This window comes from Leptonychotes weddellii, chromosome 3 (assembly GCF_054177405.1).
Source record: "Leptonychotes weddellii isolate Sample4059 chromosome 3, ASM5417740v2, whole genome shotgun sequence".
Lineage (NCBI taxonomy): Eukaryota > Metazoa > Chordata > Mammalia > Carnivora > Phocidae > Leptonychotes > Leptonychotes weddellii.
This window is the reverse complement of record NC_138371.1, coordinates 3,512,547-3,536,006: the sequence shown is the minus strand read 5'-3', so window position 1 is coordinate 3,536,006 and position 23,460 is coordinate 3,512,547. Positions and strand designations below refer to the sequence as shown.

The 23,460-nt window shown below is 48.7% G+C and overlaps 1 long non-coding RNA gene across 1 annotated transcript; it reads left to right on the top strand.

Moving 5' to 3' along the window:
- Positions 1 to 3,039: 3,039 nt before the first annotated feature.
- On the top strand, positions 3,040 to 16,247 carry LOC145720423 (uncharacterized). The gene is made up of 2 exons (XR_014143320.1): positions 3,040 to 3,188; positions 15,351 to 16,247. It is a non-coding gene; the product is annotated as an uncharacterized LOC145720423 (long non-coding RNA).
- The last annotated feature ends 7,213 nt before the right edge of the window (positions 16,248 to 23,460 follow it).

The window sequence follows — 23,460 nt, the reverse complement described above, 5'->3', positions numbered from 1 at the left end:
TTGGAGCCCCCAGAGACCTGTGGGGAAAGCAATTGTGATTTTCTTTTTTCTTTTTTTTTTTTTTTTTAAAGATTTATTTATTTATTTGAGAAAGCGAGAATGAGAGAGAGTACATGAGAGGGGGGAGGGTCAGAGGGAGAAGCAGGCTCCTCGCCGAGCAGGGAGCCCGATGCGGGACTCGATCCCGGGACTCCAGGATCATGACCTGAGCCGAAGGCAGTCGCTTAACCAACTGAGCCACCCAGGCGCCCGCAATTGTGATTTTCTTAAAATAAGGGTTCAGGTATAGGATTGGGAGAGTAAGCCCTATTTGTCCCCTAAAGATCTCCCCTACAGTCTGGTTCTCAACTGGGTGTTGCCAAGTATCCCTGGCACCCTGGCATTTTACCTCTGCTCTGTGTTCATGTTGACACCATGTCCCTGGTTCCCTGGCAGTGTTATATAGCACCTTGCAAGAGCTCAGGAGTGATGCCTCCCTGACTTGTGCTCCTGAGTGCCTCACTCACTGCACCCAGGCCCTGGCCCTGGTTGCTATTGTGAGAAATGGCAACAGGAAGCCCTATGGAAATGGCTGGTCAATTTCTTCTCAGGCTTCTAAACGGAGCTATGGTTTCAATTCGGGAACGAGTGAATAAAGGCTTATTCCACATGAGGAAATTTTATTTTTTTACCTCCAGAGCACTTTTTTCCTGGTTTTTGATATATTTTGGATTGTCTGCAGTAAGTAGAATACTTGAAAACGTTGAGAAAAGTCATGAAAATAGTATAACTATCTGGGTGTTTTTAAAGAAAATCCAGCAGAGGAGTTTGCCCCTTCCAGATGCAGTCATGTGCACACGCATGTGGGACAGAAATGGCATTCCCAAGTTCTTGGACACATTTTTAAGATAAAAGCCTTACTTTCACGGGGAGTAGGTAGTATAAAATTACTGTGTTTACCACAGAGTAAGAGAAATGAAAAGCAGCACGTGAATGAATCCCATTTGCTGGATATATTATGACAGCTGATCTTCTGTGCATCAAAAAATCTAAAACTCCATCAATTTTTCTAAATTTGCTTTTACAAATCAGTGAAGCTTAAGGGTAATGTGTTTGTTTCTATATAAATTACATATGTGTAATTTTAAGAATTTCTGAGTTTTAGTTATTTTACAAAGAGGTTTTTTTTTTTTTTTTGGTCTTACTCTGCCTATCAGTCCTGTTGGGAAAATGAAGATCTCATCACTTGCCGGGCAAGATGACAGTGCAGACAGTTTGCACAAATTACTAAACTAACCACGGCCCCAGAGCTTCTCATGTAATTGGAAAACATGTGTGCATGTTGCACCCCTCTTTAGGAAATACGTACTTAGCTACGTGACCATCAGTGCTTCTCCATCAATTCCAGATGTGGGATTGTATCATCCATGCTGTCATGTACCGTGAATAACACGGGTGGACTCTGTGCAGGGCAGGCATATGGTTCCCACCTGCAGCGTTCACCGTGTCAGGAGCATGAGGAGAGCAGACAGCACTTTGATATGGTTATGGGCGAGTTTTTTCCTTAACCGCATAAGCATCCCATTTGCCTTCTCTGACCTGAAGCAGCAGATTTAGGGCACAGCAGGCTGTTACCTGGACCCGCCTTTCCCAGTACCATTTCTTTTCTTTTCTTTTTTTTTTTTTTCAAATTTATTTATTTATTTTTTTGAGAGAGAGAGAGAGAGAGCGGGCGCACGCAAGTGAGCGAATTGGGGGAGAGGCAGAGAGAGAGAGGGAATCTCATGCAGACTCCCTTCTGAGCTCAGAGTCCGACACAGGGCTCGATCCCAGGACCCCGAGATCATGACCTGAGCTGAAATGGAGTCGGATGCTTAATGGACTGAGCCACCCCGGCACCCCTCCCAGTACGATTTCAGTCTCCCTGGGTGTCAGATGGTCACTGGCATGTGGTGACTGTTCTGCCCAAATCGGGAGCGTGGCGTTCATGGTTGTGATGTAGCCGCCGAGGAACCGAGGCTACGACACGTCTACACATCCGAACGGCATGGTGGTGGTGGCTGGTGCAGGAGGTGGTTGGCATGGGTCAGATCGGCCCCCCTTTCCCACACAACCTTCCAAACTGTTCCAGACCTCGTGAGGTGTGCCTCTAGGTGCTCCCCACAGGTGCACTCCCAGCCAGGCTTTCGGCCTCCACTTTCCTTCTCTGCTTCTCCAGTTCCCTCCACAATGAGACTTCAAAGGGCACAAGAACATGCCTGTTCCCACTGCCAGGGTGGCGTTGCTTAGTGTCTCTGTTCCCGGAGTCACCTTGAGCAAATTCTGCATGGCATGGCCCACTGTTGCCCACCCCTTCCCACCCCGCCCCCCCGCCACGAAAGCTCCCAAGGCATGGAGGCTGGCTGCATCCTCTGCCCTTCAAATCCTGACGGAGGTCACCGGTAACAAGCAAGCTCATGCCCCGAGATGTCTCAGGGTGATGGGTTTATGTTTGCTCCTTATTCTCTCCTGCACTCTCTCTCAAAGCTTTCACGCATTCCTAAAATTGTCAGTCCCTGCTTTTTGTGTGTTGTTATTTTTAAAAGAAGAGATGAGAACTCAGGCTTCCCGGCCAACATGGCCTGGGATGAGTTCCCTGCACCAGGACTAGGATCTAGATACCAGGCCCTATGAGGGTCAGCCAAGGGCTGACCCGATGTATGGACCCTTCTCTGTCTCTGCAGCCTCCCAAAGGCGCCCTGAAAAGGCCTCCTGCTGGACAAGTGTGCTTGTGGGCACGCTCATCTGTACCTGCTGGCGTGTACTGGAAGCTGTAAGCTGAGAAAACCAGGTGGGAAAGACCCTCTTTCTACAGCTGTCTCTCTGGGACAGCACCCTCAGGTGTTGGGGAGCTGGCTGCAGGAAAACCAGCTTTATTGCCCGGGAAGTAACAGGCAGTTGGTTGTATGTGCGGCTGAGAGCACTTAGAGGCCAAGGGGATGGCCCAGTTGGCACTAAATGTTTGCTCTTCCTGGCTTGGGAGGTGCAGACGCTGTCGCCCGAGCCCTTTGACACTGCACAATTGCCGATTTTGTGAGTGTGACTGCAGATACCAGCGCTCGTCTCTGCTAAACCCCTTTACACCTCCCGAGGAGCCTTTCTTCTCCTAGGACCGGCGTCCTTGGATCCCGCCAGGCCCAGCTTTGCGCTCCTAATCCCTCTTGTTTACAGTGAGTTGAATCTCCGTCATACGTAGCGTGTAGCCGGGCAAATCCCCCCTCTCTGGGTTCTGCCGTGGGACCACATCAGTTAGGTCCCTGACAAGGGTTTTAAATGTGTCTATTTCTTGAAAGAACGGACCGTTTTCAAAGCTTTCAACCTTTCCCCATAAACAAGCTAGAAAGGGCATGAGAGGCTGGAGAGATAGGGGACCACCCGGGTACAGGACCAACCACGTTTTCAAATGGAAAGTGAGTCAGTTTCTCTATGCTTTGTGCGCCTATGAAGAGACCCAGACGAGTTTTATGATAGTTTTGTCTTTTAAAAAAGCAAGAGGAATTAGATCCATATGACTCACAGATTAATATTTCGACTCCCCACTCTTGAGTACTCTGTCCCGGCTTGGCGGCCCCTGGGTCTGTGAGTGTTTGAGGCCGCCTCGAGGGGCCGGGGGCCCCCCAGAGTGGGTAGTCCGCCAACACCATCGAGGAACCTGGGGGGATGCCTGGCAGAAGACGAGGAACTCCTTTATTTTTATGTGTGTTGGTTCAAACACAAAGCTGTTTTTATATGGATGACTTGAGTCGAAATCAACCTATCAAGGCTTTTTAAAAATTGTAGTAAAATATATGCGACAATTTACCATTGTCACCATTTTCAGAGTACAGTTCAGTGGTGTTAAGCACATTCCAGTGTCTCCAGGACACGTTCATTGTCCCCAGATGAAACTCTGCACCCATTGAACACTACCTACACCTCCCCTCGCCCCCCGCCCTGGCGCCCACCATTCTTTTCTCCGTCCCATGAACCTGACCGTTTTGGGGACCTCCTATAAGTGGAGTCACATGGTATGTGTCCTTTGCAACTGGCTTGTTTCACCCAACACGGTGTGTTCAAGGTTCACCCGTGTAACAGGGGTCAGAATTCCCCATCTTTTTATTTATCTATCTTTTTAATTTATTTTTTTAAGATTTTATTTGTTTGACAGTGAGAGACAGAGCGAGAGAGGGAACACAAGCAGGGGGAGTGGGAGAGGGAGAAGCAGGCTTCCCGCCGAGCAGGGAGCCCGATGCGGGGCTCGATCCCAGGACCAACCCGAGCTGAAGGCAGATGCTCAACGACTGAGCCGCCCAGGCGCCCCACCCCATCTTTTTAAAGGCTGGATAATATTCCACCGTATGTATGCACCACCTTCCACTTATCCATTCATCTCCTGCTGGACGTTTGGATCGTTTCCACCTTTGGCTGTTGTGGACAATGCTGCCATGAACATGATGGGTGCGCAAATATCCGTTGGAGTCCTTGCTTTCATTTCTTTGTGGTTTACACCCTGAAGCGGAATGGCTGGATCGTACGGCAATTCTATGCTGAAATGTTGGAGGGACTGTATTAATTGGCTGCTGCTGTGTCAGTTTACATTCCTGCCAACGGTACGTAGGCGTTCCAGTTTCTGCCTCCACTTGTTAGTTCTCTTCTGTGTGTGTGTGCTTTTTAAAAATAACAGCTATCCTAATGGGTACGAAGTGGTAGCTCATTGTGGTTTTGATGTCTCGTTCCCTAATTAGCGATGCTGAGCATCTTTTGACGTGCTTGTTGGCCTTTGTGTATTTTGTGCGTGCGTGCATGTAAGTCCTCTGCCCGTTTCTGAATTGGGGTGCTGTCTGTGGTGGTGGATGATTGTGGGGGGTCTTTGTGTATTCTGGGTGTCCGTCCCTTATCAGGTAGGTGATCTGCAAATGTTTCCTCTGGTTCTGTTGGTTGCTTTTCGCTCTGTTCCTCGTGCCCTTCCAGGACAACTCCTCAAGTGTTAGTTGGCATGTTCAGCGCCCCCCACTGGTCTCTGCGTGGAACACAAGAAAGTTATGGGACAGGATGTAACCGATCAGTGACCTGGCTCCCTGGCCATCGTGGGGTGGGAGGCAGACAGATCTCAGGATAAGATACTAGGCCTCTCAGGATATAAAGGGAAGCTGGTAGACAAATCCTGACACTATTTTTAATAATCACATGTTTGTGGGCTGCCCCCCCTCACTAGGCTGGGAGGCAGGACCCACCCTTGGCATCTTGGAAGCCCAGCGCCCACCACTGGGTGCCTCTCCCAGCTCTATCCAGGGAACGAGCCCGTGGAACACAGTGTCACGTCTGCGGGCCTGTCGGTCTGCGACCTTGAATCTGTGCCTGAGCTAGCCATTAACCCCACGCCCTGGCTGCAGCCGGCCCTCTGAGGCTAGTCAATTCTCACGCAGAAATTAGAAACCATGAAGGTCACAGGTTACACATGAAAGAATCCCTATCTGCGGGGCAAACCTGAATCGTTTCATTAAGTAATGCCTTCCAGACATCTCCTGCCCTCCGTGGCTTCTTGCATTTTAGACCCCAACGCTTGAGGTTAACCCATGGGCCCGCCCCATCCCAGCCTCTGGCCTGAATCGTCTGTGGCAGTGGACACAGAGTTGAGCTCTGGAGTCAAATCTGCTGTCCCTGCAGGCTCTGAACCATCCGCTCTGCAGCCCAGCTCTGGGATTTGGGGCACCTTCTTTCCTCTTTGGCTGGTGATCCCCGGACATGCTCAGAGCTGGCTCCAGGCTCTGAGATGAGCATTTGGAATCCAGAACGCCCCTTTCCTTCTTTGCCTCCTCTGGGGCTGGGGTCTGCCGGCAATACAGAAATGCTAAGATTCCACACTTGCCTGTTAACACAGAAGTCTTTCCCTCCATGCTGCACCGTGTTATGGAAGAACTGGGCTTATCCCTCCCATGAAGGTTTCCTTCACGTTGCGGTCACTCACGGGGTGTGATTGTCACCCCATTCCCTGGAGCGCGCTAGGCTTTGGAGATGACTCGTGCCTGCCTTTAGAGCTAAATGACCAGAGTTAGGCCACCAGCCCCCAGGAAGGGAGGGAGCCCAGCCCGCCACCAGAGTATGTCTTCCCGGTGGAAGCCGAAGTCCCAGCTCTGCACTCAGGCCGTGCGGGCCGTCCCCCACGATCGTGTCAGCCCTCCCATCTGGACGGGGCCCTGGGCCTTCTCCCTGCACCACCCAAGGGCTTTCTCTGCAAAACACTGCCCCCCCCCCAAGAGTATTCTCCCACCACTCTGTAGCGTGAGAAATGATTGTGGTTTTATAGTCATGTTTGGTCCCAGATGAGCAGGTGCAAGCTGTGCTGCAAAGGGAAGAGGCAGGGGTGCAGTTTCCTGGGCTCAGAGGACCGGGCAGGGCCTCGTGCGATGGGGAGGGGCTCCTGAGGGCATGGTCAGCAAATGCTGTGTTCAGGGGGGTGGGGGGGGAGGGACTGCCTTGGGGGTCAGGAGAGAACAAAGTGGGGATACTAGGGAGGAGTCTGAAATCTAGAATTTGTCTTGTGGGTAAGGAAAAATTCCTGCAGGAGTGACTTGGGGGTGGGTGCTTGAATCATGAAATGCTTAGCGGCAGGAGATCAGAAAGAGGTGGCTGCTGGGAGCCCAGAAGTCCAGCCTGAGGGCTCAGGCAGTCAGGTAAGCGTTTGTGTCTGTGTGACTTGATGGTGTCCTTTCCAGGGGTCCAGGGCACCATGAGGGTGGGTGTCCTACTTGTCCTGGTGGCGCCCACACCCAGCCCATGATAAGGGCCTAGACCCAGGTTGGGGTGGGATGACAGGGCAGGGTGCGGGGAGCAGTAGGGGAAGAATCTTTGGGCTGGTGGGGGAACACGGATGGCAGGAGGTGAGCCCAGGCAGATGGGCTCTGACCTCCTGGTGCTTACTTTTAGGAGAACTGAAAGTGGACAGGGAGCTACCAGAAGCTTTAGGGTGGAGATTCCCTCAGGGGACATTCAGGGGTCACCCATGTCTAAAGTGGATGAATGATTGCTGTCAGATGTCTACCCTGTGCTAACTGGGAAATTTTCATGGGACACAAAGCACGTTCACTTTGGGCAGTTTCGGCCTTTAAGTAGGGATGAGGGAAAGTGGTCCTCCCCTTACTAGTTTGTGCTCTGGACCCAGGACAAGGAGGAGCTGAAAAGGCAGAGAAAGAGAGATGCCCCTTGGTTGGAGGATACAAATCCTGTGCTCCTGGGCCTTTGACCCCCAGGTATGGCCTGGGCATGCTGAGGTGGATCGGGTGTGACAGGATGAGTCTGCGCTGGGACAGGTCTGTGCAAAGAGGAAGAATGTGGGGAATGCTTGCTGCACCTGGTTTGGAAAGAATTCCTGTCCTTGTCCGTAAGTGCCCTGCCTGGGCTGGGGTGGCCGCGGGCCCGTGGGTGGGGGAAGCGGGCGCTCTCTGCTCCCCGCGGTAGGACGGCTCCCTGCTCCCCAGGTCGACCCTAACATGTGTGCTTCTGAGAACAAGGTGAACGGAGCCCATAAAGATAGAGCACATGGAGGAGAGAAACAAGGAGGAGGACCATGCATTGATTTTCCTCCTCAGCAGCCAAGGTGCTCGACAAAGCCAGGGGAGAATCTTTCTTCCGCTTTAGGTCGGAAGTTTTATGCGTCTCTCCATCAGCATCCATATATTCTTGGGCTTTGCTCTGGGGGAACCAAACATCTTCCTGAAGAAGGGTGGGGAGCCTCTGACCCTTTGGACCTTGTTGCATCAAAGGGGATTTGCCCCTAATTTGTGGGTTGGGCCACTCAGACATCACTCTGGTCCCCTCCCAGTGTTACCATCCCCGAGCTGTTACCATCACTGTGACTTCTTAGACAGTGAAATGTGCACACGTATTTCCCAGACTGGAGGTTTGGCAAGCACGCTGCCGAGACACAGAGGCTGGTATGGCCACAATTCCTTATCTTTTGTCCTTTTCTCAGCAAAATCCCAGGCATGGGTGCACAGGCTTGGTACCGTTTGGTCGGTTCTTGTGGAGCTCATGACCCCAGAGCTGCCCCCACATGCGGCTTTCAAGAGCGACTTGCTCTGGATGGCATTTCTGCTTAGATTTTGCCAGAATGGCCACCTCCCGTGCATCTTTAAGACTTCTTTCAGGTGGCTGTTCCTTCCTGGAGGCTCCGTCCTGCGGCTGACATGGTCGATCTGTCTGCCCAGCACTGTCCCCTGCCTAATGACAATTTCTGCACAGCACCCTGTGGGCCTGAGCCACCTCCCAGGGCTGCTGTAACCAAGCACAGCAAAACATCAGAAAGTAGTCTTTACAGGTCCGCAGCCCGCAAGCCCAGAATCAAGGCCGAGGCAGGGCTGGGCTCCCTCTGAGGGCCCTGGGGGAGGAGCCTCCCTGCCCCGGCCATGCCCTGGTGGCTCCTGGCATCCGTGGGGGTGTGGCTGTGTCCCTCCAGCCTCTGTGTCATCTTCACTGAGGGTCCACCCTAGTCCAGGATGACCTCAGGTAATGAAGGTAACTTAATCACATCAGCAAAGGCTCTTATTCCAAATAAGGTCACATTCTGAGGCTCCAGGAGGTTCTATCTTTTGGGGACACACTCAACCCACTGCGAGTCCTCTGTGGCTACTTCCCTTTTTACGTCTCAACAAGCAGGGGGCTGGGGGTTTGAACACCTCTGAGTGCTCTACCGGAGAAGGTGAACGAGGCCACTCGCAGCTCCTGCATGTTTATCTTACACGCTTTCCCCGCAGAAGAGGCACGGGATCCCTTAGATCCAAAGGAATGCTCCGGAGAAGTCCTCAGGCATAGCCTGGGTTAGGTGCTGGGCCCCCGTGGATCAGCTGTGTCTGGGGGGCCGGCGCCCCCCCTCAGGACCCATGCAGGCAGAAGGGGTGGGGGACAAGGGTGTCACTGGTTGAGGAGGTGACTGGGGACCCCTGGAGGTGGCCGGTGCGGTGAGGGGTTGGCCAGAGTCCCTCTTCTGGGCCCAGAGAAGCCTTACCTGGCTCTCAAAGGCCAGGTCTGACAGGGGTCAGAAGGGACCAGCTGCCCCCAGGGGAGAAAGTCAGAGGTAGGTCGGCCACCCCAGCAACAGCCTTTAGAAGGCACTTAGGAGACCCTGGTGCTTTCTGGAGCAGCTTTGATGATTTGGGAGTGGCTGCAGAGAAACAGGGTCAGGGCTGCCTGCACTTGGACTGGGGCCCATTGAGTCGGCTCAGTCTTGTCGGGGCGGTCAATGGCAGGGTGTTTCCACCGAGGCGCTGAGAGGCACATGGGCGGGCACTGGGTCCCAGGTGTGGACAGATAGCCATGACTTTGCTTTCACCTCCAAAGAATTCCTCCCTGCGGCCGCACGCCATCGCCCATCTCCTCCATTCCACTCACTAGCTTGTCCCCTGAACAGACTTCTCCTTGTCACCCCAGCCTGTGGTCACAACACTTTGTGGCCATCCAGGAGAGGCCAGCCTAGTCTGTTCTTTCTCTATCTGGCTCCACGAGGGCCTCTGCGGACCGCTAGGCTGCCCTGGCAGAGCCAAGACCATCCTTCTCGAGACAGCTGTGGCTGATGACATCCCACTGGATGGAACTGTCCCCAAATTTAGACATTTCCTTCTCTGTTTACATCAAAATCCATGGCCACTCTTCGTAAATCTGGAGTTTGGTGGTGATGGAGCAGGAAGAGTTTGTTCTAATTTATGTTGTTGCAACTTGGGATGTGATAGATCTATGTTCTGTTGTATCCAACATTATGCTTACTATAGATGAGATAGATGCCTATTGAAGCTCTTTGGAAAATACAGAAAAGTGTAAATAAGCAAATTAAAATCAGTTGTGAAATCACCATCACTTGCTGACATTTTGATGCATTTTCTGCACGTTCTTACGCTTTCTGTGGTGGTTCAGAGCAGCGTTTGTTGCCGTGGAGGCTGTGTAGGAATTGCCCGGAGGTCTTTTGAGAATTCAGCTTCTGATCCTGAAGGCGCAGGGGGAGGCCAGGATCGCACTTGTCTGAGATTCAGGCCGTGCTGATGCTGCTGGTCAGGGAGCCCCACCCCTGCGGACCAGGGTTGGAGCTCAGGCGGCCGTCCACAAGCCGCCTTCCCCCTTCGACAGCACCAGGGAGCAGATCCACTGCCCTCCCTGAGCCTCAGTGTCCTTATCTGTAAGAGGGGGATCGCACCCGCCGCGTAGAGATTGGGTAAAGAGTAAACGAGACGAAGTATGCCAAGGTTCAGCTGTTGTCTGGCATGGAGCAAGTGCTCAATACATTGTAACTAAATTAAAAATAAACGAATTATCTCCCAGAACTCTGTAGTTTGTACATGCGGCTTAATATCCTGCTTGCTTTCACTCGACATCATTTGGTGAACATTGTTCCAATATTAAAAATTCTCTGGAAACATCATTTTTAATAACTGTGTTTTAATGACTCCCACTGTGTTGATGGACCATAATTTATTTGAGCATTTAAGATGTGGAAATAACTGTTTACTTGTGTATTATTTTATAATCCAGTGAAATCCTATTAACATAGTAGCTGTTTTATAGGAGAGGAGAGTTCTGGATTTTTTCTAAAAAAAACAAAAACAAAAAATGTGTGTTTTGCTTTTCTCCCCTGGAAAACAAGGGTCATAAGGAATTTTGAGACAACAGAGACAGCAATTTATAGACCTCGGGCAAGGATTTTTTTTGTTTTTAAGTTCTGAGGATTCTTTGCACCTATGGGCTCTTGACAGCAATGATAGGAAAATAGTGATATTACCAGAAAAAAACCCCCAAACCCAAAACCAATCTTTATAGACCTAACTACAATAAATAAAATCAGGGATTTTCAGACAAAAACGATTATTTCATGCCTTTGCTTCTAGTGATGGAGAAAGTAACTATTAAGAAAAAAGTGAGTGAGCTTGGGAAAAATCTTGGGAAAAATTTTAAAGAAGAATTTCAAATATTTTAGGCTCCTTTTGCACTTGGAAGTGTTTTTGTTGTTGTTGGTGGTGGTGGTGAGTTTTTTGTCACTTTCATAGCCAATAATCCATTTTCAAAGACATTTCATGGGACATTTCATCAACCCTGGAGAATGATGTCTATTTGGAATCCATCTCGAGCATTTTATGGGGCTACCCTCTTTTTTTTTTTTTTTAAAGATTATTTATTTATTTATGAGAGAGAGAGAGAGAGAGCAAGCACGAACAGGGGGGAGGAACAGAGAGAGAGGGAGAAGCAGGCTCCCCACTGCCCAGGGAGCCCGATGTGGGGCTCCATCCCAGGACCCCAATATCATGACCTGAACCGAAGGCAGGTGCTTAACCAACTGAGCCACCCAGGTGCCCCCTGGGTCTCCCCTCTTCATGGGCTCCCAGAAGCTGGCTTGGAGGGGAGTGTGCATGTGGTGTCTCTTGGAAGGGACACCATCCAGCGGAAGTCCCAGGCGGGTCCACCTGCCAGAGCAGCTGCCAGGGAGACCGTATGGACCCTCACCTCTGGTAGAATAGTTCTCGTACGACTCAGGAAACTTCCACTGTTGACAACTTTTGCTTGTTTATAGCTGAAGATAAACATTGATTGTCTTAGTATCTTTAATGAAGATTTTGAAACCTTGTGACTTTTGTGGACTATGAGCCGGGGAGTGGGGAGGTGGTTTGTGGCCTCCATTCATTTTCCCTCTGGACAGTGAGGGACCCTTGAGAATCGTCTTTCTGCTGAGACTCATGCCTGGCAGATGTGAATTATTCATTCAGAAAAGCCCTGTGGGGAGTAGCAGTCATCCAACCAAATTCCATTATTCTCTGGCTGTTAGTGCTCTCCTCATACAGGGGCACAAATTACACTTGAGCATGAACATCCATCCTTTGCTGTTCATGCCATCATTCAACATCCACAGCAATTTGTCAAGTGCTCTGAATCCCAGACCTGCCTGTTAAACCCTAAATCTACCTCGGTAGAACCACTCTGCTGGGTTGCCTTCTAGGGGAATTTGTCAAGGTCTGAGCCATGCTGCTGGTTGGTTTCCAACGTGTTTGGGGTCTACGCATGCTAGCGTGCATGTCCATCCAGTTTCCTGCAAGGACTAAAGACATATTTGACTCTTTTTCCTCTCTTACTGACATTCGGGAGAAGCTTGGGTCTCCCACTCAGGTGGTCCTATAAATAAGTTGTTTTTTAGCTTCTTAACTCCGATAGACCCTGTGACATCTTCATCTACCTGTTGCTATTTATTTTTTATCAGTGATCATGTTTATCCTGGGCAGCGTTGCCAGGAAAAATATTATTTCATTGATTTTAACATCTGTTCACATGAAATCTGATCTTGGAATTCACTGGGTCCTGTTCTCTGACAGCTCTGAATCCCAGTGTTCATGTGCCCCCGGGACAGTCACACCCATGTCTACAACCAGCAGAAGTTGTTTTGCACCTTTGTGGTATGTGTGCGTTGCTTTGTTGTTTTCTGAACTGATGCATGCTTGCCTCAACACATTTATGTGATGCCAAAATACAGACACAAAGGAAAGGTTCTCTGTTCTTGATCTCTGCACCTCCCCTCTGCAGGACCCGCTAGGGTGAGGTGTTCTGGAAGGGTTTCAGCTCTTCCCAGACATTGGCAGCTTGCCAGGATTGTGGAAACCTGACATCCCTGTTCTCTTAGAAGCAGAGCGTGTTTCTTTGGTGGACATAATAACAAACAAACCACAGTCGTGCTTTTCTACTTGGGAGGGGTGAACAGGCCGAGCCAGGGAAAGTTGGCTCAGGCACACGTCTACCCTGCTGCTGTTTGTCAGACACCAGGGTCCCTCTCAGGGGCACCCCGGGCAGGTCCCTCTGCATGCCTGAGAGCACACCGCCCCCCCCCCCCAACAAAAGGGCCATTGGAGGGTGAGGTGAGTGGCAATGGTCATGTCACACAGACCACCATGTGTCCTGGGCAAGGAGAGTGATTTATAGGCATTGTGACCTGGTCCTGTGACCTGGACAAGAATGGATCCTTGTTCCATTTCATTACTACTCAATGTCATGTGACCATCCTCAAATCCCGGCTCCATGAGAAAGGACGGCGCTTGTCCTCATGGCCGGCCCTGAGACATCCACGGAGCAAGTCCCAGGTGGGAAGGAACCGGGTCACAAACAGGTCACAGACACGCAGGGGCATTTTGCTCTTGGGCTGTTGGCTGTTCCTGCGGTCACAGGAAGACCCATGCTTACCTCAGCCTGAGTCCGGAAACACGTGTTTTTCCATGGAGTGGGGATCCTCTTGACCTGCTGAGGGTGGTTTTATAAGAGGCTTGGCTCAAGAGCATCATTAAAAATTATCAATGTTAAATAAAATCTTTTAAAAAAAAATTGTCAATGTGAGCCATGTCATACCTAAAGAAAATGTTGATCTCTGCCTCCCTTCATGGAAGATGTTGGTCTGTGGCCTTATACGCCATCTTCCTTTGCAGGAAGTGCTGTCATGCAAATGAACCCCAAAGCTGCTGTCCCCCGAAAACGCCTCTCCAAATCTACCCAGAGGTCTGTGTATGGAAAGGACACTAGAAGGCAAAAAGAGGAGCTGAAACCTTACCAGACATTTTTTAAAATTTTTAAAAATTTTCACTGTGGTAAAATACATATAACAAAATTTACCATATTAACTATTTTTAAGTGTACATTTCAGTAGGGTTAAGTACATTCAGATGGCTGCACAGGCATCCCCACCATCCTTCTCCAGAACTTTCTCATCTTCCCAAACTGAGACTCTGGACCCACTTAGAGACTCCCCATGTCCCATCCCCCCAGCCTTGGTGACACCATTCTCCTTTTTGTGAATGTGACCCCCTACATACTTCATGTCAGTGGAATCATGAACCGTGAGTCATCCTGGGGCTGGCTTATTTCACTTAGCATAGTGACTTTAAGATTCATCCCTGTTGAGGTGTATGTCAGAATCTCTTTCTTTTTAAAGGCTGAATCATATTCCATCGTATGGATGGACCACATTTTGCTCCTCCATTCCTGTCAGTGGATGCTCATGTTGCTTCCACTCTGGCTATTGTGAACAATGCTGCTAGGAACATGGGTGTGCAAATACCTCTCAGAGACCCCGCTTTTAATTCTTTGGGGTACACACCCAGAAGTGCAATTGCTTGGATCATATGATAGTTCTATGTTTAATTTTTTAAGGAAACTCCATATAGTTTCCTAAAGTGGCTCTGCAACATTTTACACTCCCACCAACAATGCACAAGGGTTCCAATTTCTCCATGTCTTTCGCAATATTTGCTTTCTATTTTCTGATAGTAGCCATCCAAATGGGTGTAAGGTGACATCTCGCTGTGGTCTTAATTTGTATTTCTCTAATGATTAGTGATATTCAGCATCTTTTCATGTGCTTATTGGTCATTTATGTATCTTCTTTGGAGAAATGTCTACTCAAGTCTTTTGCCCGTTTATAATTAGGTTGCTTGTTTTTTGTCGTTGTTGTTGTTGAGCTGTAGGAATTCTTTATATATTCTGTATACTAACCCTTATCGGATGTACAATTTGCAAATATTGTCTCCCATTTTAAAAGTTGACTTTTCACTGTGTTGATGGTATCCTTCGACGCACAGAAGTTTTTAAAATTTTGATGTAGTCCAATTTATCTGTTTTTTTCCTTGGGTTGCCTATCATACAATTTTATAGAAAAACTTCTTTTGGTGAAAACATTGAAGGGCCAGACAGAAATGAGAAAGCACCTCATGACAACAGATTTCCTGTGACTTCTGGAGGTTGCCAAGGTAACTGAGAGATTGCTGTGTGGTGTATGAGCGGAAGCCCACGTCTGTCTGACTCTCCAAGGGATGAGCAGCCTTCAGCTAACATTCCCTCCGTACCACAAAATCCACAGGGCTCAGCAACTGTAACAGCCCTGAGCTCAGCTATGGAGACTTAAAGGAGCACATGCTCTCTCATTTCAGAACCACAGACTCCTGGCCACCAGAGAACACAGCCCTGCTTGTTATGTGTCATTTCCATACATCTGTGCACACGCACACCACACACACATACACACGTACCACACACATATACATACACACCCCACACACCCTGCAAACACCACAAACCACATATATATACCACACACACTACACACACATACATACACACATGGACAGCTGTAGATTATCTCCTAATTTTTCTTCTTCTGATGTAAACATGACCAGATATCTCTCGCTTTAATTATCATTACATTTTTGAAAGTTATATGTTGTACGCTCTACATACTGTGTTTTCTATCAAAACAGAAATTCTATCTAAGACTGGGGCTCTAACTCCCAAATGCACTTTAGTAAGCATTCTGAGACTTAACTGTTTTTCTGTTTGCACCGTAGGAAAAGGATCCTCCCCAAAACACTGGAGGCGTTGCTTCTGTCTGGGCACCCCTCTCACCCTTTCTCCTGGTACTGCCTCAACTGCATGTCACCACTCAGACCTGAAGCTTCATCTGGGACATCTCTGGAGCCGCACCCTGAATTTGAGACCGGGAACCTAGCCGGTCCCTAGACCCCTCAGCTCAGCACGTCAGAACGAGAGCAGCATCCCTGCACATCCTGGGTGCCCTCCTGCAGTCAGTTGTGTTTTTGTGGGTCCACAGTCACTTCTGGGGACCTGACTATTCTCCACTGTCCCCATCCACCATCCTAGAAGCTGTCATTTCTAGAAAGTCAGTGTCTTTCTAGAAAGTTCCCTGCTTCTCATCCCCTTTCATCAGCATTCACACTGCCTTTAATCCAGGTCTGGTCTCTTCCCTAGCAGATGGACTGCTTGTTTCCCGCTTTTTCTGCCTCTTCCACTGTTACCACTGGCCACAGCTCCTTGAGGTCCCACACACGGCCATCCCTTCCCAAGAAAGACACAACTCCTTCAGCCTGCAGTCTCTGCCCTCCTCCTCTGAAAGAAGGAGGCAATAAACCCCCTCATGCACCTGCAGGCTGGGGTTAGAACTGCCAGGATGGAACATGAAGGAGTCAAGTCTGAATCAGATCGTGAAGCCCCCCTCCCCCACCCAGGGGCCAGCGCAGCATCCCGGCTCATCGCCCCACTGGCTTCCCTTTGTGCCACACCACTCTTCAGCCAATGTTCCAGCAGACTGGAAAACAAATCTAAAGGCTGTGGGCAGGCGGAGGAGGTGGCCTCAGCTGGTCTCAGTGAGTTCAGGTGCAGAGAGTGTGGCAGAGGGAGGGGACACAGCAGGGTCCTAAGGTAACCAGCAAGTTCAGCGGCCAGAACCACAGCCGGAGAGCAGCCTGTGGGATCAAGGTCTCACTCTACCTTTGTCCTTTCAAATAACACTCCCCGAAACAGTGCAACGAGGAGTTACGCTCTGTAGAGCAGAGAGACCAGTTTTGTCTATTTTAGCAGAATAGGGCAATAAGCCGAGCGGTGCTGGCTCATGGGTCTGAGAGGAAGAGATAGTTGCATGCTTTCACCCTTTAACCCCATTTCTTACATTTGCTCTTTCCATTTGATCAGTTTGCACACGGACTGCATGAAAGCAAGTTGTAAGAAAGCTGAGCCATTCTCACGCTCACCAAGGACTGTTGCCTTTATTAGCTCTTGTGAGAAAGCAAACATGAAGTGCATGAGCTGCCGTCGAAATACTGAGTACAAGTAACTGTTTATGGGGCAATAACATTTCTCTCACTTCCCATGTCTCTTACATTACTTATTTCATCATTTTCCAGGAGCTCCAAATAAATCCTTTTCTTGGAATCCACAGAGCATTAGGATTCTGGGTACAAATATACTTTATTTGATAAGGAATGAGCTCATGCAGCTCTCCACAGCCACTGATCAGGAGTTTAAATCACTGCCAGTAAGAACAAATCCCAAAAGAAGCAGAAAAACTATGCAAATGCCCTTTGTCTCTGATGTAATTGATTTTTAAAGTAATGCAATTAAAAAAAATACTGGTTTGCAGCGATCCATGCCTTAAGCCGCATCATTGATACCCATGAATCTTTGGCCTTAGGTATTGTTGACAAATCTCTTGACCCTGTCATTCTGAGACCCACGCTGCCAGGGCCAGAGTTTCCACTGAGAAGTCTGGCCAGTGGGACCCAGATCTTCCAGATAATGTCTACTTCATCCATTCATCCATCCACACGTTCACTCAATAAATATATCCTGGACTCTTATTACAGACAAAGCACCAAAAATGTATTTTTTTTTTATAGGAACATGCGGTAATTAAGTCAAATGTCAAAACAAAGGGAACTGCTAGGCAAAAATCACTGGCACTCTTGCTCTGAAGAAACAGACCATATGCTTGGGAATTGCAGGGGACGGGGGTGGAGGGGTGACAATCGCTGTGCACCCCCTGCAGAGAATGGCAGAGACTAGCTCTCACTCGTGGGCATTAACAATCCAACTCTCAACCTGGGGATTGTAGAATCTGGTTCTTTACAATTTGGAGTCAAAGGGGTCTGAGTCCCATTCGGAGTCTGCAGCTGCTTGTCCATCATCAGCGGTGAGGGTTTCCTGAAGGAGAACAGACGAAAAATGGACGCGGCAGCTCACGTTTTAATTCAGTGTTCGTTGGTTGAGTTTGACAAACTGGAGCCAGGATTCCTACTCTGAAGACATGCAGAGTCCAAGGTGGACAAACAGTAACCCTGGGTGACACATCACCTGTAGACCTGCTGCCGAGATATCCTCGAGCAATTGGGAAACCATTGTGAGCCAGATGCATCTGATCTCCCTGCTGCCTTCCGTGTGGTCTCCTTCCGTGGAGCTGCCTGGGTCATTTTGTGCCTTTGTGGATAAGGAGGCCCTCCGGTGTGAGCACGTTGAGGTGCTGACTGCTCCCTGCTTTCTCTGCTGATAGCCACACACAATCAGTACCCCGGGGGCGGGGAGCTGTCTGGATAAAAGCCACCAATAACCCAAAGAATCTTCACATCAGATAGGGCTATAGGGAGTGTCTAGTCCCATACTTGAGGTCACACAGCCAATCAGGGGGGCAACAGCCCTTTAACCCAGCATCATAGCGGTTGGGGTGAGGAGCATGGACACCCCAGCAACGAGCACTTCCCCAGGGAAGCAAAAATTACAGAGGCCCCTTCTCCAATGCTCAGAATATTCCCTTGGTTCTTCTCTTTGGCTTGCCTCTCACTCCCCGGCCAATGGAGCAGTTCTGTTATCTCTGTATGTAAAGCACACTCTGATCCAGCCACCCCTTCCCTAGTCCACCCATCCCATCTCTGTCTTTGCTGTTACAGCAGCTTCCTAATCTCCCTCCTAGGGGCCGCTCTGTCCCCTTTCAGTCATTATCCAACAGGGGGGTGGTGCGGTGCGGATTTCAACTGTAAAACAGATCATAGCACTTCTCCAAGCAGAATCTGGCTCAGGCATGAATTTCGCTTGGCTCTACGTGCCCTGGACCCGCCCATCTCTCCCCCTTACTCACTCTGCTTTCTCTTCTTGGAATACACCAAGATTATTTGTGCCTCCGGAATTTTGCACTTGCTGTTTCCTCTTTCTGGATGTTTTTCTGCTCCTCTCCCAGATGTTTATAAGGCTGACTGCTGCTTCTCATCAATCTTCCTCCAAGTGGACTTCCCTGACCATCTAGCCTCAGATAGCCACCTCCAGCAGCCCCACAGTGGCTGAATCATATCACCTGGTATTACTGCCTTTGTAGCAATTATCACTGATGGATTTATTTTGTTCAGGTATTTGTTTGTTTGTTTTCCGCCCTTGTTTCTCTTACTCACTTCTATATCCCCTACGGCTCTGTCTTCCCATTGCATGGTGTGTTCCACCAATTCTTGCAAAATGTATTAGCTAGCTATTGCTGCTACAACAAATGACCACAAACTTAGTGGCTCACAGGAACACAGATTTATTCCCTTACAGTTCTGGAAGCCAAGGGTCCTAACATCAAGGGTCAGCAAGGTTACTTTTTTTTTCTGGGGGCTATTATTCCTTGCCTTTTGCCTACACTCCACAGCTTGTGGCCTCTTCCTCACATCACTTCTACCTCTGCTTCTGTCCACACATCTCTGACCCTCACACTCCTGCCTCCGTCTGATAAGAACCTTGGTGGTTCTACTGAGCCCATCTAAATAATCTCTATCTCAAGGTCCTTCACTTAATCACACCTGCAAATCTCTTTTGCCAAGTAAGGTCACACATTTGTAGGTTTCAGGAAATAAGATGTGGACATCTTTGGAGTCCATTACTCTGTCTACCACACTAAGAAAAGAATACGATGTATGCATGTGCTGGTTTTAAAATTTGTCCACAAATTGATATTCCTCCCTATAAGAGATGGTGCTAACTTCCTTTCTCTTTGATTGTAGGCTAGACTTAGCAACTTTTTTCTAACAAATAGGAGATGGTGGAAGTGGGTTTGTAACTTCTTGGAGATTAGGTCTAAACTGTGAGACTCGGTCATAAAAAGCATTATGACCTCTCCCTTATTCACTCTCTCGGATCACCGGCTCTGGGGGAGGACAGCTGCCATGTTGTAGGGGTTCTCAAATGGCTCTGTGGAGAGGTCCATGTGGTAAGGAGCTGAGGCCCCCTGCCAACAGCCATGGACAGGGCCATCTTGGCAGTGGATCCTCAGCCCCAGTTGAGCCCTTAGGTGACTGTAGCCCCAGAAAACACCTTGATTATAAGTTCATGAGGACCCTGAGCCAAAAGCACCCAGCTGATCCACTTCCAAATTCCTGACCCAATGAAACTGTAACATAATACATATCCTTATTGTTTTAAGCCATAAATTTTGGAGCAATTTACTGTACAGCAAGATACCTAAAACAATAAGCAATGTCAGAATCCCCCAAACAAAAGAAACACATTATTTTGTGCTTCGATAGTCTTTGGAACTCTCTTATCTAGTCAGTACCCCACACCACTCTGAGGGACAAGGTGAATAGAGTCTGGTCCTATGACCACACTCTCAGGATGATGGTCTCTTCAGGGTCATCTTCAGAGTCTCCCTGGAGCTTCAGCACAGCACACAGAAGTTGGCTGAGACTCTGACTCAGGACAATCCAGGCAGGCACATTTCCAGTTTAGTTCCATTTGTCAATTCAGTTCTTTCTTCTTGGTGTGATCACTGTCATACCTTCTTCCAGATTCCCTTTCTCCTGTCTTCTTTGGTCGTTGTTACTCACAAGTATTATCTGATGTTTCCTGGCTACCAACCAACCCGTCTTCCCTTCTACTGTTTCTTTTACCTCATTGTTTTAACAACAGCCACACACCTTATCTAATGGTCCTCTGGATCCCGCCAATCTTCAAGATCCTCCTAGATGACATAGCTGACCACCCAAGGAGGCCACCTTGCCTGATTCCTGCCTGGGATCTCTCTGCTGTTTGTTAGATGTTTGCATCAGTCAGGATCAGATAAACTATGCTGCTGTAGCAAACAAGCCCAAAATATCAGTGGATTAAAGGGCTGTTTCTGTTTGTCCCACTGTCCTCATTCATATACTACATGTTCATCGCTGCTTGGCTGGGGACACAGGCTTATCTAGATCTCATGGATTCAGGCTGAGGGAGGTTCTGTCTCTATGTTCTCATGATTCACAAGGCAGGAGAAAGGGAATATATTGAAAGAACAGATTTGGTCTTAAATCTTCTCCTTGGACATGATATGTGCCCCTCTGGTCACATTTCATTTGCCAGAGTAAGTCACATGGCCACAGCTAACTTTAGAAAAGGTGGAGAAGTGCAATCTTAATATGAGCCTGGAAAATCAAGAACTGGGGATTTTTGGTGAATGTCAGGGATGTCTGCCACAATGCTTTGGTCCTTGGCCTGCCTGAGCTGTTTCTAAGCTCTCTAGCTCTGCAGACAATCAGATACGATTCTTTTAGTTGCAACAGACAGAACTATAACTCAAGTTGGCCTAAGAAGAAATGAGGTTATTGCCTTGCATGGCTGAAAGTCCCAGTGGTTGCTAAATCAACCTTTAGTGGAAACCAGTTCCAGATACTCGGACAACGTTGACAGAAATTGGTCTCCATCCCCTTGGTTCTGTTTTCATCTGCGCTGGTTTTATTCTCAGGCAGAGTCTCCCAAAGGTGGAAGCTCCATGCTTGAAGCAGGCAGAGACACTCCCAGCAATCTCTGTGAAGCCCAGGGCCGGGGCTCAAGTTGGTTGGCTGGTTTGAATCATGTGCGGCACATCTCAAATTAATTAACTGGCTTAGCAGGTGTGACATCTCATTGGCCAGGCTTATTTTATGGCCTTTGTCCAAGTGCCAGGTGTGGGTCGGCTTTGTATGAACTACCTGGCCTAAGGGTAGGGTAGGGTGATTCCAGAAAAGAAGTCAATGCCCTACAACCTAAAGAGGGGGACATTGGTGTGGGGCAGATGGAAATATCAGATGTCCTCCACAGATATTGCTCATGCTTTTATTTTATATCTCAGGCCACAAAGAACTCACGTGACTCTCACCTCTCCCACCAGCCCTTATTGCTGTGGCCTCCCTTCTACAAGGAGCCAGCTGTGATTTGCTCTGGGTTGCCCTTGGTGGCAGTCGCAGAAGCAAAGTGGTCCCAACTCATCGTGTCCTGGACAGCAGGGGGGAAGCTGAGAACCCTGATGGTGGTCTTTCCTTATTTAGGTCCAGACATTGCACCTTCTCAGGCCATCAGCAACCAGATTCAAATATAAGCCCTGAGTCTTCTAGAAAACCAAGTTCAAGAAGATTTTTTAGAAGTCACTATTGTGAAAAACTCATGTCCTGTCTCTTCCAGAATTGTAGATGGAGACAAGGTTCTACTTTGAGCCAAAGGTGTCCAGATAATCAGGGTGGAGAGGTAATGCTGGCCCAGTTTTAGCCAGCTATACCTATGTGGTGGTTATTTCTGTAAAGCTCATGAGCCATGTGAAAAGTCTGACATAACACTTTCTATAAAAAGAGGAAGATGAAGTATCTCCTCCAACCACAGACCTATGAGTTGGGTCCGTGGCAAGAATTTAGAAATGACTTTCAAGTACATGGTTTATAAGCCTCTGGAGAGGGAAGGTGATCATTTGAAGTCAGTGGGAGTTCATTGAGGGCCAATCATGCAAGATTGGTTTCATTTCCTTGTTTTGACAAGGAAATTGGACTCACAGAGCTAAGGCCTTCTGTAGACATAATATATCTGGATCGAAACAGCACTTTTGGAAGTTTCTCATGACATCCTTTGGATGTATAAGCTGGGGGATCACACTGGATTGGTAAGGGATTAATGGCTATACCAAAATGGGGCTCCAATTAGTGGGCAGCCTTCAGCTTTCCACAGGGCTTTGCTATTTATCCTCTCTCGTGAAATATCTCTGTCTATAATTTAGATGACTTTGATGGCACACTAGGTGTTATTATTAACAATATTAATATTTCTTATTAATGAAAACAGTGACAGTGGTGACAGAACTTCCACTAACAGTTACTGGGTGCTCACTGTGGTCCAGGCACAGTGCCCGAGGCATCGCAAGGATTCTATTATTAATGCCCCAGAATCCAGTAAGGTAGCAACTATGACTTTCCCATCTTACCGAGGAAGCAAAGGCCGGCACTGGGAGGGAAATAATTTGGGAAAAGACAATTTAGCCTGTCTAACCCTAAGCAGTTTACAGCCCAGTGCCCAAGATAGAACAGGGTGGAGGAAGGGATGGAGAGGATGGTTGACTTTATTTCATTTCCAAGGGGGTCTCATCCAAGCGAGGGGGCTCAGCAGCTGGATTCTCACTACAGAAACCCTGCTCTCCGCAACCTTCCCTTGGGAGCCATCATCTTGATCCTGGGGAAAGCCTGCCTGGTTTTAGGAAGACCTCCAACCACTGGCTAAGGGGGAAGTGGCAAACCAGGACAGGGGTGGGGGGCTTGGCAAGTGATGAGCAGGTGTCAGGGCCTGAACCAAAGGGCAAGCCTCAGGGCAGCAAGGGCATTGGTGCAGGCTGAGCATTCATGGGGGCAGCAGGAGAGAGCCCCAAACGGAGATTGGGCACCTGGGACCCCCATTGCTGGAGGATACTGGCGGATGCTGGGTTTGGGCAGTCAGAGTAGTTCCTGACCCCAAGCCCTGATGGCAGGGTATGGCGCCATTTTTGTGTTTCAGTGTTTGATGTACAGGGTTGTCTTTAAGAAAGAGGAAACACCAAAGATACAAAAGTAGGGATCCGAAAGAGTATGTGCACCCCGATGTTTATAGCAGCAATGTCCACAATAGCCAAACTGTGGAAAGAGCCAAGATGTCCATCAACAGATAATGGATAAAGAAGATGTGGTATATATATACAATGGAATATTATGCAGCCATCAAAAGGAATGAGATCTTGCCATTTGCAATGACGTGGATGGAACTGGAGGGTATTATGTTGAGCGAAATAAGTCAAACAGAGAAAGACATGTATCATATGACCTCACTGACGTGAGGAATTCTTAATCTCAGGAAACAAACTGAGGGTTGCTGGAGTGGGGGGTGGGGTGGGAG